At 39.6% G+C, this 13525-nt stretch overlaps 1 protein-coding gene across 3 annotated transcripts in view; it reads right to left on the reverse strand.

Moving 5' to 3' along the window:
• Antp (homeotic protein antennapedia) overlaps nt 1-13525 on the reverse strand; it is a 122225-nt gene that overhangs the window by 37404 nt on the left and 71296 nt on the right. The window contains exon 1 of one of the 3 annotated variants that reach the window (XM_070207036.1): nt 2690-2965. The exons of the other annotated variants lie outside the window; for them this stretch is intronic. The gene's annotated coding sequence lies outside the window, so the exon portion shown is untranslated. Of the gene's footprint in view, nt 1-2689; nt 2966-13525 lie in introns of those variants that run through there. 3 annotated transcript variants of the gene reach the window in all.

Below are 13525 nucleotides of genomic sequence, written 5' to 3' on the forward strand. Positions count from 1 at the left end.
CAACAACAACTGGCAACAACAAAAACAACAAACACAACAACAACAGCTATGACAGCAACAAAAGAGGCTGCCTGACTGGGTCGCCTGTCCACTGGTCTGTTCGCCCAGGGGCTGCAGAGGCTATTCGGCCCCTCCCCCTCCTCTGACCACATGTCTGGAGGTTGTGAGCCTGGTTTAGTTTTGCCAAACAGTTGGCAGTTTTGTTGTTGCCGTCCAGCCTTGGGTGAGCTTCTGTATTCTGAAATATTTGCCGCTTGCTTTTTATATATATACTATATAAACACAAATATCGGATTGTCCCTGGCAGTGGGCACAATGTTATTCTCAATGAAGGTATGTAAAACGATAGAGCTGTGAAAATTAATATGTAATGTTTCTATTTCGGATGGATTCAAGATATTCAGATCTAGCTAGAATATGCGACATACATATATAAAGGAAAACAGTTGAATATCTCTAAAATTAATCTATTAACTGAGTAGTATTAGAAAATTTGCAAAAATTCGCTGTTAAGTAAAACAAATATTTGTAATGGGAAGGAACAACTTGAATAAATCATAAAATGTCTGATCAAAAGATTCGTAGATAAACAAGATATATAAGCAAATATTTTAAAAGGGTTTTTTCCTCAAGAGAATTCGGGCCTTTGAGCCAGGGACCTGGAGTAGTCTGGACTTAGGAGCTATATTTAAGTTTTACTAGCGCAGCACAAGGAACACAGCATTTTACTCATTTTGCAATAAGTTTTATCTAGTTAAAATGCATTTTTTTTATCATTATTATTATATTACAACATTTTCAATAGTACTACCTCAATTAAAAATGAAATAAGTTAAATATTACAAACTAAAATGTCAGATTGTAAAGATAATCAGCGACAAGCTGTCTGAATAATTCTGAATATGAAAATCTTTAGACAATTTTATATTTAAAATTAATTTGCAATGTTAAACAAATAAATTTGTATTATTTCCAAGTTTATTTGCTATGCAGTTTGCGTTTAATGTAATTGTTATTGTTGCATAAATACTTGACGCCATGTCGTGGCTCATCATTATTACTATGCAAACACAAGCACACAAACAGAGTGAGCGAGAGAGAGAGAGAGAGAGAGAGAGAGAGAACGAGAGAGACAATCACACACACACACACTCACTCGCAGATGTGCAATGGCACTCAATAGATTCAACAGCAGAAAGAAACTTAAAAATATGCACAAAATATGAGCGAGAAATGATTTATGGCATTTACAACAGCAACAGAGCAAACATTGTGTGAGTGCGTTTGGGTACGCCGTAGATGATGGCGGGGTGTAGAGGTGGTAAGGGGGAGGCATTGTGTATTTGTATTTGCGGTCCTCTCTCGCTTATCTGTTCAACATTTAAAACGTTTTGATCTGCATGCGCTAATTATTTCATATGCTTGTAAAGTGGTGCGCTCTCTCTTTTGCGCTTTCTCTCACACTGTTTGTCTCTTTCCGTTCGTCCCCTTCGGCTAGCCGCATATGCTATTGCCTACTCATTCATTCTATTCATTTGTGTCATTTGCTGGTATTTACTTAGAACAACTTGTTTGATTATTGAACCGGGCAAGCGTTTAACCCGCAACTTACGATTTGCGATTCGCGTTTTGCGATTTGCGATTTGCGATTTGCGATTACAGCTAATTTGTTTTGTAAAACGTGTTCGTCTGTCCCACTGTCTGCCCTGTCTGTCTCTCTGTCTCTCTGTCTGTCTGTCTGTCTGTCGCTTTGTGATCTCCCAGTCTGGCAACTGCTGGCAACTTCGAAAAGATTTATGAACTGTTTTAATGATCTAATTAAATTGCAACTAGCCATGAATATCGTCAGCCGGTTCACTTCACTTCGTCTCGCTGTCATTTCTCGTTTCCACATCAATTATGAGGCGAAAACTCTTTGCTCAAGGGGACCAGGGCGAGATTGGTGGTGTGCGCCCCCAGTGGGTGTTTATTTTGAATTATCGACACGCGTTTATGCAAATTCAATTTGATGATGTTGAGAATATTTCTCGATTTGCAAGCAACTTTGTTTTGTGTGAGAAGCGACGAGCTATGGAAACATTTAGATGAGCTACTTGTGAGAAAGAGCATAAAAAAAGTAGCCCAAGAATGAACAATAAAGAATCCCTATCAGAAATCCAATAACATTTTCTTATAATTTATAAGAATATAATATAATTTAAATTTCGTAAATATATTCAATTATATGAAAATTCAAAGTATTCTGAGTCCTTTATATTCTATCTAATGAAACGAGTCAACAAATGGGAACTCTCTACTCAATATTACACAAAATATGTATTATGCCAGTAAGAATTTTTTAATTGTAATTTATTATGAATTATAATTTGTCGAACATATTCGAAATCTTTTACATTTTAACTTATGAAACATGTATAATAAATGCCAAATCTGTGCTCAATACCACAAAGAATATGTGTTAATTCTGTAAATACAAAAATTTAGAATTTCGAAAAATGCTATTTATGTACATTTTTCTACACTAAATACTTTTCTAGTAAATACTTGTTTAATAATAAACCATCCATGAAAGTTTTTAGACTTTAAAACGTAAGAAAATTATTTTAAGTAAGAAATTCTTATTTGACATAATTTTATATTTGCCTTACTTATTTTTTTTTAGCAAAAATGTTTAGTTTATTTTATTTACCTTAGTTTGGTGATTGTTTTCGTGTCTTTTACGATATAATTCTTGTCTTTATGTTGTTTGCTTGTTGTCTTGATTGTGTAAAAATCGGTGCCCAAAATATATAAGTGTGTATATATATATGTATATATATATATTCTTGTGTACTTTTCTCAGCCTAGTTTTAGTGCTTAAATATTGATGATATTTATTGTTGTTTTTTTTGTATACGCTTGACTTATATGTACAAATCGACGTGTGTTTTTGTTGTTGTTTCCTTAAAACTCGCGTATGTTTAATTTATTATATATATATATATATATATATATGTATATATATATTTAATATCACAATTTCTTTTTAAAAACGTCGACGTTTTGTTAAATTTACACTTAATTTAAACGATTCCGTTGCTCTGAATTTGTTTTCTTTATATAATGTTGTATTTACAAAATTGAGAATCACAATATCTTGTTGTTTGTGAACTTATAAATATACAACTAAGCACAATTTATGTTTGTATATACACGCACACAGATACACCAACATATGTACATATAAAATCACCAAATAAAACGTAGCGAATGTTTTGTTATTGAGTTTTTCGATCTCGTATTGGTTGTTGTTGTTGTATTGTTACTGCCGAATTGGGATATGAACTTTTTGAATTTCTTGAAATTTTGCAAACGATACAAAAGCAAAATGAACAAAACCCGCGCCACAACGATGGCAATCAGAACGATAAACGAAAGGACGAGAAGACGCAAACGCAAATAATTTCGATGTTGACGGGTCGACTTGCGTTTTCTACCCATAAACAACAAATATATTCGTATATTATGCACGGTCAAAATCAATTCGGAGAGTCGTCGAATACTGGGTCTCGGTCTGGAACTGCGGCTCTGCCTGCTTATCAGCATACGCCGCTTATCAGCCGCATTCAGGGCTCAGGTTCGGGCTTGGTATTGGTCTGGCTCTGAGTCTTGGGTTCGGCGTGCTTTGCTGAGCCAGCGCCAAAAATTGGCAGATATTTGGATTCGATGCTGCTGATGAATTTGATGTCGATGTCCCAGTGTCTGCCCAAGTGCCGATGACATCTCAGCCCCCGCAGAAACGAGTGTTCAGTTCAGGCTGCTGCTCTGGCTGATAAGGCAAAGTTGGGCGCAATTAACAATTGCGAGTATTGTGAGAAATCAATTTAATTCAATTATATATGGGTTTTTGGCGGCTGCTTTGTCAGTCCACATACGATTTTCTACGTATTTTCCATGTCATTTTCGCGCACACTTATTACTCATGCCGCTCCACGCGTTGCCTTCTGTCATTTTGCGCCAAAATGTGGCACAAATGTTTGTTTTTCCAAGATGTCACTTCGGTTGTAGGCATCCAAAGTACGAAACCGAATTCGAAAACTTCCTTAAAACACACAAATACAAGCACGTAATTAATTATTCTGGTGTTCTTTTCAATTCGTGAGATTTTTACGTCAGTTTGGAATGAAGTTCGCGAGAACGAGTACCCGAGCGGCGGCGGCAACACGTCTATTTGGCACGTTCATTCATTCACAACTAACCGTAAACGCTCGTAAACATGTATCTTTCGGATTCACAAACAAACTTACGGATACACGGCAACATTTAGCAACATGTTGCGCGCAAAGCATGTTGCCCTGTTCCCACGACCGACCGACATCGAGCTGGCGAATGAGCGAGCCGGCAACACAATATGATAAATGGCGGCATTGTTTTTGGGCAACGGAACTCCAAGCACAGTGCCGCGCATATGCATAGAAACGAATAGGCCATATTTAGTAAATGGAGTGTGTGCTACAAGTGTAGGAGTGTGTGAGAGAGTTTTGTGAGGGGGCTTTAATCAAGCAAGAAATATATTTAAAAATAAAGAATATAGAATGAAGGCAAATATAAATTGGAATGATGGTGAATGTTTAAAAGAGGTATATAATTTTTATCATTTAAAATGATACGAAAGAAGAGTGAAGATATCGTGACATGTCAAATAAAGATATGCCTAATAAAAATTAATAAAATTTAATAATAATTTTTAAGCCTTGATATAAGTGTTAAACATACATTATGTAGTCATAAACGTATCTATATAATAAAAGTCAATATACATTTCGTTAATTATTAAATTAAAAAATTCACCAACATTTTTATTTACAAGCATTTTAAATGCAATACGTTTTAGACTTGTATTACTTGCCATGGCTAGCAATGTAGCTTCGCAACATTTAGTCTCAGGCATGTTGCCAACATGTTGTCAGCATGTTGCCCGCGCGCTGCAAACTTGTTGGCTGCATGTTGCTGAAGCGCAAATGAAGAAATAATTGCAGTTAAAGTATCTGACAGCAAATGAAAATTAAAAAAAAAAGAAACAAAGCTGCATAAATTAAGTGCACATAGAGGCAAATTAAAAGCTAATAAATACAAATGATAGCCAGCTTATTGGGAATGCAATCGATAAGCACTTACAAATCTCAAAATTGAAATTGAAATGGAAATGGAAATCATAAATAAATAATAGAAAAATGCAAAATTGTGGCAGCGACAATGCGTGGCGCCTTTTGATTTGGTGCCGATAATTGCTGTCATGAATATAAAATAATTCTACAAATATTCAACTCTTCTCCTATCCAAGGGGGGTTGGGCAGGGAAGGCGGCCCTGCGCTGTGCTGCCAGCTTGTTGTTTGTTTAGCCGAAAACCCTTTCAACTGTTTTTTTTTTTTTTTTTTTTGGTGGGAAACTGGCTGAACTTGAAATTCAGTTGTGAGCAGCAACAACAACAATAACAACAGCAACAACAACAACAACAGCAACATAATCACAAAAATTACCGCCATGCATATGAAATACAAATATGCCGACGACGTCGCCAGCGCCGACGTCGACGTCAACGTCAACGGCGCTGCTGACGTCGCCAAAAGCGCACGCAACAAACACGAAATTTTTTGTTGTTTTTTTTTTACAATAAGATTTATTGCTTTTGGCGGCGCAATTGTTAACAGTGAGCTGGAAAGAGACGCAGAGACAGAGGGAGAGGGAGAGAGATAGCGCCTCATGAAATAGTAAAAAGTTGAGCTACAATTGAAAGTGAAAAGCGTGGAAACGTGGAAGTCATCGAGAGTGTCGTCGGCGATGTTGTTGTTATTGTTATTGTTGTTGTTGCTGTTGCTGTTGTTTTTTGCGCTCGGTCGGTCAAAGTCGCCGGCGGCGACTGCGAGCAGGCCACGTGAATGGCTTCATTATGCTAAGGTCCTGCTTCTGATTCAGGTCCTGGGGCGACTTTATCCAGTTGTGGTTGTTGTTGTTGTTGTTGCTGTTGTTTTAAAATTTTCTGATTTCAATATCTCTTTGCATACATTTAAGCGCTAATTGCGTGAAGCCATAAATTTAAAATTCTGCTTTTTATTTGACTATGCGTACCAAGAAAATAATGAAACCTAAAAAAAGGCCCAGCACAGACGTTGATAACTTTATTTAATGCATTTGCCACGCCGCCCGAGCAACAGTTTTTGTTGTAACAATTTCAGCTGCTGGTGCTTTTGTTGCTGTTGTTGTTGTTGTTGGCGTAATGGCATCAAAAATTGATTGAGACCATTTTCAAGTTTAATTGTAGCCTAAGACTAACAGCAGCTGCGGGCGAAGAGTAAACGGTGAAAATAACATTTTTTGTTAATATTTCAAAAAATTTCATAAAAAATATACATATATTAAATTTTTTTCGTATATAAGTATAAACATATTGTTATTTTTATCACACAACATCAACAAGATAGAAAATAGAATAGATTGTTAATTAAATATTTAAGATAAGTACACAATTTAATTAATCAACTTTGTGTATGATTAATTTAATTCAAAGTACCTTTTATATATATCTGCTATTAACTACTTTGTAATTGGTATGCGTATATCTTCTGGTAAGGTAGGAAAGTAATTTTCTTTCAAATCTTTCAATCCTTACAAAAGTTAAAAAAAAACTAAACTGCATCGAATCATTAGCCACTGAGTTCGACCTGACCCCCGCTAAAAACAGACTTTAAAATCACTTAAGCCATTGCGAAATAGAAACTGTTATCAACTTTGAGTTCTTCCATTTAATGTGCTGCGGCTACTGTTAATTTAATTTATTTGGGCATCTGTTTCGAGCACATTTAACATCCATTAGGCGAGGCAATTCTCTTGATTGCACTCACATCCCCGGCACAGTCGCCCAGCACACTTTTTCGGCAGCGCCTGCTCTTGCCGCTGCTCCTGGCTGACAGTGACGCGGGGCGTCATCGGCAGCGAGCTCTCCACCCCATCGTTGAAAATCACGAAAAAGACAATGGAAAACATAGAGGAACGTATCAAAAACAATTCCCGGCAAATCCGTTGAATTGAAATTTCAACTTACGCACCCGAAAAATCCGAAACGAGGGCAGTGCAACCGCCCTCAAGAGTCCCTTGTGCCCGGTCCCGTTGTCCGTTCTCAGTTGTCCCCTGTCCGTTGTCCCCTGTCCCCTGTCCCCTGTCCACTGTCCGAGCACAAAGCTGACAAAGACGAAAATCAGAAATCGTAACGTGGCGCATGTCCTGGCAGCAGCCACTAGACTCGAAATTAGAACCTCCCATGCACAGCTAATGGGCGCACTCGCAGCTCACAGCTCACAGCTCACAGTTCGCAGCTAGCACTTGGCATGCGGGGCAGGGTCGGGTTGAAGGGGCGAAAGATATTCCAAACTCCCATATCCGCACACATTCCACATTCCGCATATGAGTATTGAACGACGAAATGAAACGCACATAAATCAAAATGGCCGGACAGCGGGCCAGCGGACGCCGCACTCCGCTCTACACCCTGCCTGCCTCCTTCCCTTCCTCTCTCACACTGTCTCTCGCCCTCTCACTCACCCCCTTGCCCGCTTGCTCGCACTGTTGGTTAGACTGACAGGCTGGCTGGCTGGCAGGCACACGGGAAATGAAACTGAAAAGGGAAAGGAAACGGCGTTTTGCTCTGCCTCTGCCGCTGCCTCAGCCGCTGCCTCAGCCGCAGCCACAGCCTCAGCCTCTCACTCAGTCGGGGCGAAGGGAGCTCAGCTAACGGGTGCGGCGGTGGTGGGTAGCAGGGCGAACATGGCTGAGTGCGCGCTGCTGAACAAATGAAATGACGACGGGTTGACTGCCTGTCAAAAGAACAAACATGGGCGCACTGCGTCGCCGTCGCCGTCGCCGTCGCCGTCGCTGTTGCCGTTACCGTCGCAGTCGCCATAGGAAATCAAATGAAATGAAATGCACACATGACGAAACAAAAGCCCAAGCGAAACCTAAAAAAAAAAAAGAAAGAACAACAAAAACAAAAATTATCAACCAAAAAGCGAAAAGGCCTCGCCTGGCAGCAGTCAGGCAAAGCCGCATCCACATCCACATCCAGATCCAAACTCTGGCGGCAGCAACACACAAAACAAAAGCTCACAACAACAGCCGAAAATAAGCAAAGGCAAAAGGAAACCAACGGCCATCATTGTAATCATCACCAGCAACGACAACAGGCAATGGCCAAAGCAGCAGGCGGCTGGCAGCAGGCAGCAGGCAGCGGGCTGCGGGCGGCAAGCAGCCTGAGCCCGCAGCAGGCACAGAACGCGCCACAGACAGGCATCAGTTTACCCCCGCGCCCTGTCAGCTTGGGGCTGGGCCGGCCGCTGTGTGGGTGTGTGTTACCAAAGAGTTGGGAATGTCATGTGTTCCGAGTCCTGGGCCGCTGCGCGCAACGTGGTCGCCGTTTTGTGGTTCACTCAACCAATCGTTGGCAGCTCCTGCTGCTGTTGCTGCGGTGGCCGCCGCCAGCGAGTGACTGAATATTAATTAACGCTAATAGAATTGTTGTGAGCAAAAACATTGAACTCCATTCGAGTGGGAGATGAATGATGGCTTTCAACAAGATTCCTACTGAATTGACGCACGGCCCATTGGAATGAGTGGTAAACGTTGCATCAACTCACTCTAGGGATATTCTCTTCTTCATTTTGATTTGTATAGGGCATTATTAAAGTATTTTTAAACGGGCAACCAGCTCAGAAACAACCTCAAATGTTATAAAGTGCACCAGTTGAAGGACAAGAGCCTAGGAAGAGTAAAAGCACTGGTTCGAACTCTTTTGCCAGCAGCCATGTATGGTTAGTTGAAGCATTTCTAGCGAAGTTTACAGATAGATAAACTGGAAACTATCATAAGCAGCTGAAGAGGTAATATTTTATCTTAACAATTTTATAAACTTGACTGAATTATAAAATAAATTGAACACATATTATAATTTTGTTGTAAAATAATACGTAAAAGGGGACATCTCTAAGACATCTATTAGATAATTATCAACAGCCGAGTTGATATAGTAATGAGGGCTTAAAAGCAATATATTAGACAACATTTTGCTTAAAAATACTTGAAATCTATTTCTATTCAATGTTCTAAAATGAATTGGTTTGGGTCCATCTTTTCAGCTTACAAGTTTTCGGGTTAAAGCGTAGTATATCAAATATTATATTTCAGGGATTTGATATCCTAACTACTTTATAAGCCCTTTTCAGTTACTTTGAAATAATATTAGACTTTCTCGCAAGTTGATTTATTGCTTAATTATCATTTTTTGAAATCATGTAAATATTGTTATTAAGCAAGATAACATATAATCTCGAAAGGCTATCTATATGTACAGTGATCGATATAACTAGTTAGACAAGACTAAGTAGTTTTTACTTCTATTTTAATTTAAAAAATTGTATACAATTTTGACTAAAAACTTTTTTTGTTTAAAGTTCGAAGCTAAATAAATGTAAGTCGTGTATATAAGAATATTTGTAGACAGATCAGTTTTTCCCATTTTATTTAATTTATTTTCTGTTCATTAGCTCAGTTCATGTATTTGCTATAATGTTATAATTATGGAGTATTATAAATAACACCTGCCGACATTTAGGAAACTCATTTGTCACACCACAATTTTCAATAGAAATGTCCGACAAACTGATCCTGGCTGGGCCCGAGCTGCACGCCCCCGCGTGAAACAAGAAAACACGAGTGAAACAAGTCGAACATCAAGTGAAAATTGAAATGTTTTTCTTCCAACGAATATAAATTTCGACATTTTGTGCGCCCAAGGACCGACAACAAGAAGGAAAAACAGGACACGCAGCTAGGCTCAGCTCGAGCTGGGCAAAGGGGATCTGGACAAGAACAGGCGACAGACAAAGGGCGACAGGCGTTGTCCTGTGCCTTGGTGTTGGCAACGCACATGTTCCAATCTAAGCGAACACAGCGAACGGATACAAAAACTGTACATGGCATGATTACACTTACACGTTGCCAGTTGCCAGTTGCTAGTTGTTGTAGTTGTTCGCTGCGAAAAAAGAATTTCAATTTTAGAAACGTGTTCCGGTTGGTTTTTTTCCAATATACTCTACGAGCGATTGGAGGGTAAAAGATGAGCAGCTAAAAAAAATTGTTGAGCGTACAACACACGCTGGACAGATACGGATACATATGCAGATGCAGATACAGATACAGATACAGATACAAAAACAAATACATCTACAGGCGCAGAGTTGCTTTGAGCTGTCTTTGGGAGATTTTTGGACACTTTCGGTGCGTGTGTCGAGAACAGAAACAGAAAACAAAAAACAACCCCGGACAATGACGGATGACGGACTGCTGCTGCTGCTGTCATTATGGCGGCGCGACGAGTGTCTAGAATCATGCCCGGAGCTAGGCGAACCAACTGACGAACTGTCACTCGCAGCGCGAGAGATTTTGTGAATGGCGCGCCTTCAGTCCGGGGCTGGGGTGGGCGCTCGGATTGATTGCTTTCAAAATGGGCAACTACAAAATGGCTGCGGCGACAGCGCAGAAGTTGTGCCTGCGGGGAGTGGGTGGGTGGTTAGGTTTTCGATGTGAGACGGGGGTTGTAGTTGCTGGGGGATTCTGTCATGCAAATGCAAATGGGGCAAAGTTTACCTTCATTTCCGCGACATGCACTTTGATTAATATTCATAAATATCCTGCGTGCGGTGTCTGCAGACAAAGGTGCCAACAGAGAGGGAGAAAGAGAGAGGGAGAGAGAAAAGCAAGCACAACAAAAAACCTGGCAACCGGAAAATGGAAAATGTTAATTGTTGCCTTGCGACGCACTCAAGTCGAAAGCGCACGCAGCGGCAATCGAAATGGAAATGGAAAATACGACGAGTGTATTAAAGTTTTTCCGTTTTGTAGGTAATTCTTTTGTTTATTCGTTTGGATCAGCGAAATGTGTTGAAACACAATTTGGTAAGAGCGACAGACATAGAGAAATAGAGAGAGAGAGAGAGAGAGAGAGAGAGAGAGAGAGAGAGAGCGAATGCCGAAAATTTTCGAAAATTATTCATGAATAATTTGTAGGCCTTTTTTGGGTTGGTATTACAAAAGTTTAATTGGTTACGCCTGAGAGCCACTGGGACTAGTTAAATATATATGTATACACACTCTCTAATGACGTTTATTTTCTTTGGATTAAGAATACGCTTGAAGACAGCTATACGTTGTAATAGTGGAGCTTACTAAGATGGCATAGGATAAGTCATAAGAAACTATTTAAAAACCAGCAGCAAATGTGAAGAAATTGAAGAATGTTCGTAATTTGTATATAAAGTAAATAGCTGAATTATTACTATTTACTGTTATCTATTACTAAAGTAATTAACAAAAAAAGATAAACTAGTAATAATAAATTAATAATCTAGAATTTATATACAATAATTTAGCACTCACTTGGCACACATTTACTCTATGTTATTTATTGTATCATACCTAGAACGAAAGAGAGAGGAACTTTGATTAGAAATGGTTGGTAAATTGAGCAATCCCTTGAGGGGGATTCATGTAAACAAGTGAAATGCACTTAAAAATTCGTTACACGCACACGTGGCCCGGGAAAATTGAATTAAATTTCCGCCATTGCCAACTCGATCATTAGCGCTAAGTTCACTGATTGCTCGTCGTACTTAAGGAAAAACATAATTTGGAATGGAAGGCCCGAAATCAGCCCAAAAATGTAGCCGAAACGGTGCCTGAGGCGTCCAACCAAGACATTTAGCGAGATGACAACAATGTCGCCGGCATACAAATGCGTCTGCCCCCCTTTGAATTGAGTCCAAAAAGCGGAAAGTCTGCAAGCAACTTTTGTAAGGGACTGCGGGGGCGGTGCTTAGGATTTGTCTGTGGCTCGTCCTTTTTGGCCGCTCGGTCCTTCGCCCATACATGAGTAACAATATTTTTCAATTAGAAATTATTCTGTTGAAAGTAATTCGATTATTTTCACTCGGAGGGCGATGCGATGCCGGCAGCGTGGGACGCATCCGTTGCCAGGACTAAGGACCAAAACTAGGAAGGAGAATATGGGACGAGGACAACGTCGCCGTCTCGCCGAAAAAAAAAAAGAAAAACCTAAAATTCGAGCAAACAATAGCAAAGTGCAGAGAAATGTTTGCAAACAGTTTCGATTTCTGGCGGAAAGTTAATGGAAACATTTTTGTTGACTTTTCAGTTTATTTGCAATGTTTTTCGAGATTCTCTTATATTTTTGTTTATTTCTAATGAATTGTGTGTGCAGCAATTGAAAATCTGTTGCTGACAAAGTTGCCGCTCGTATGATGCATGTTGTATTTACACATATATATGGTGAGGACGTCAGAACACAACAAATTAAATGGATGACGGTTTTTGAAAAATAATTGTGAGAACCGCCGACTTATAGAAGGAAACTATGTAGAATGAGAGCTCAAGAACATAAGATGGGGGTTTCGTTCCCAAACAATTTTGTTGTGGTTAATAAAAGTAGTATATAATATCTAGCAGGTATTCTCCAGCCTTGCCTGTGGCAAATTTTGTACTTTTGATTTAATATATAATTTTTCCACCCAATTTCCGCCTCTGAACAATTTAAATCTGTCTTTACTATCTTACTATCCCCGTTTATTTGGAAATATAAATAAAGTTCATCGGTTAAACAACCAAAAGTTTGAATTAGCATTTTCCGTCTATTTTAGTATTGTGGGGAGAATATTAGAGCCGATATTCGACGCAATCTCGATTTCCTCTAAGGAGGAAAGAATTTCCCAAAAAGTATGAAGCGCCCCTCAAACGAATTTGAACACAGATCTTTTCAAAATGAGTTTGGGGCTAAGTGGATGGGAAACAAAAAAGTTACATAGACACGTTCTTCGCTATTTTTCCACACATTAGCGTGGAACTCCCAAGCTCCCGTTTTAATGTGCACATCCACCCCATAATGTACAAAAACCACCCAAAACTAAAACTGCAAACAATTTATATGTTAATTAATTTGTAGATACAGATTCTATATGCAAATTATAAGAGTCTGGTCGTGCTTCATCGGAGAGCACTAAGTTATGTCGTTCATTGGCATCATAAAACTGATCTGAACACAATGAATACAAGCACGAATACAAAATGAAAACGTGCCTTTGTAATCGGGCACACATCGCGCATTCGTTACAAATGTCGCTCGCACTTCATAAAACAAATTTATGAACTCGCCGCGATCATTGATCTCGACATCTTCATCAGGTGGAATTGCAGTTGGAATTGGAGTTGGAATTGGTGCAGCGGCTGTGATCCGATCTGGGGCGCTTACAACAATGTCCCATGTCCGAGTAACCAAGATTGGACAGCGGCTGTGTGCCTGGGCCCAAGCCTGGCTTATAACTCAATCGCTGATCCAAATTCCATGCCGCCACCGCCGCGCAATTGCTCCCAAGTTACCCATTGTTGTGCAGCACACCCGACAATCCCCTAGCAGAGCCTCTCCCCG

Source organism: Drosophila virilis, chromosome 2, assembly GCF_030788295.1.
Source record: "Drosophila virilis strain 15010-1051.87 chromosome 2, Dvir_AGI_RSII-ME, whole genome shotgun sequence".
Classification (NCBI taxonomy): domain Eukaryota; kingdom Metazoa; phylum Arthropoda; class Insecta; order Diptera; family Drosophilidae; genus Drosophila; species Drosophila virilis.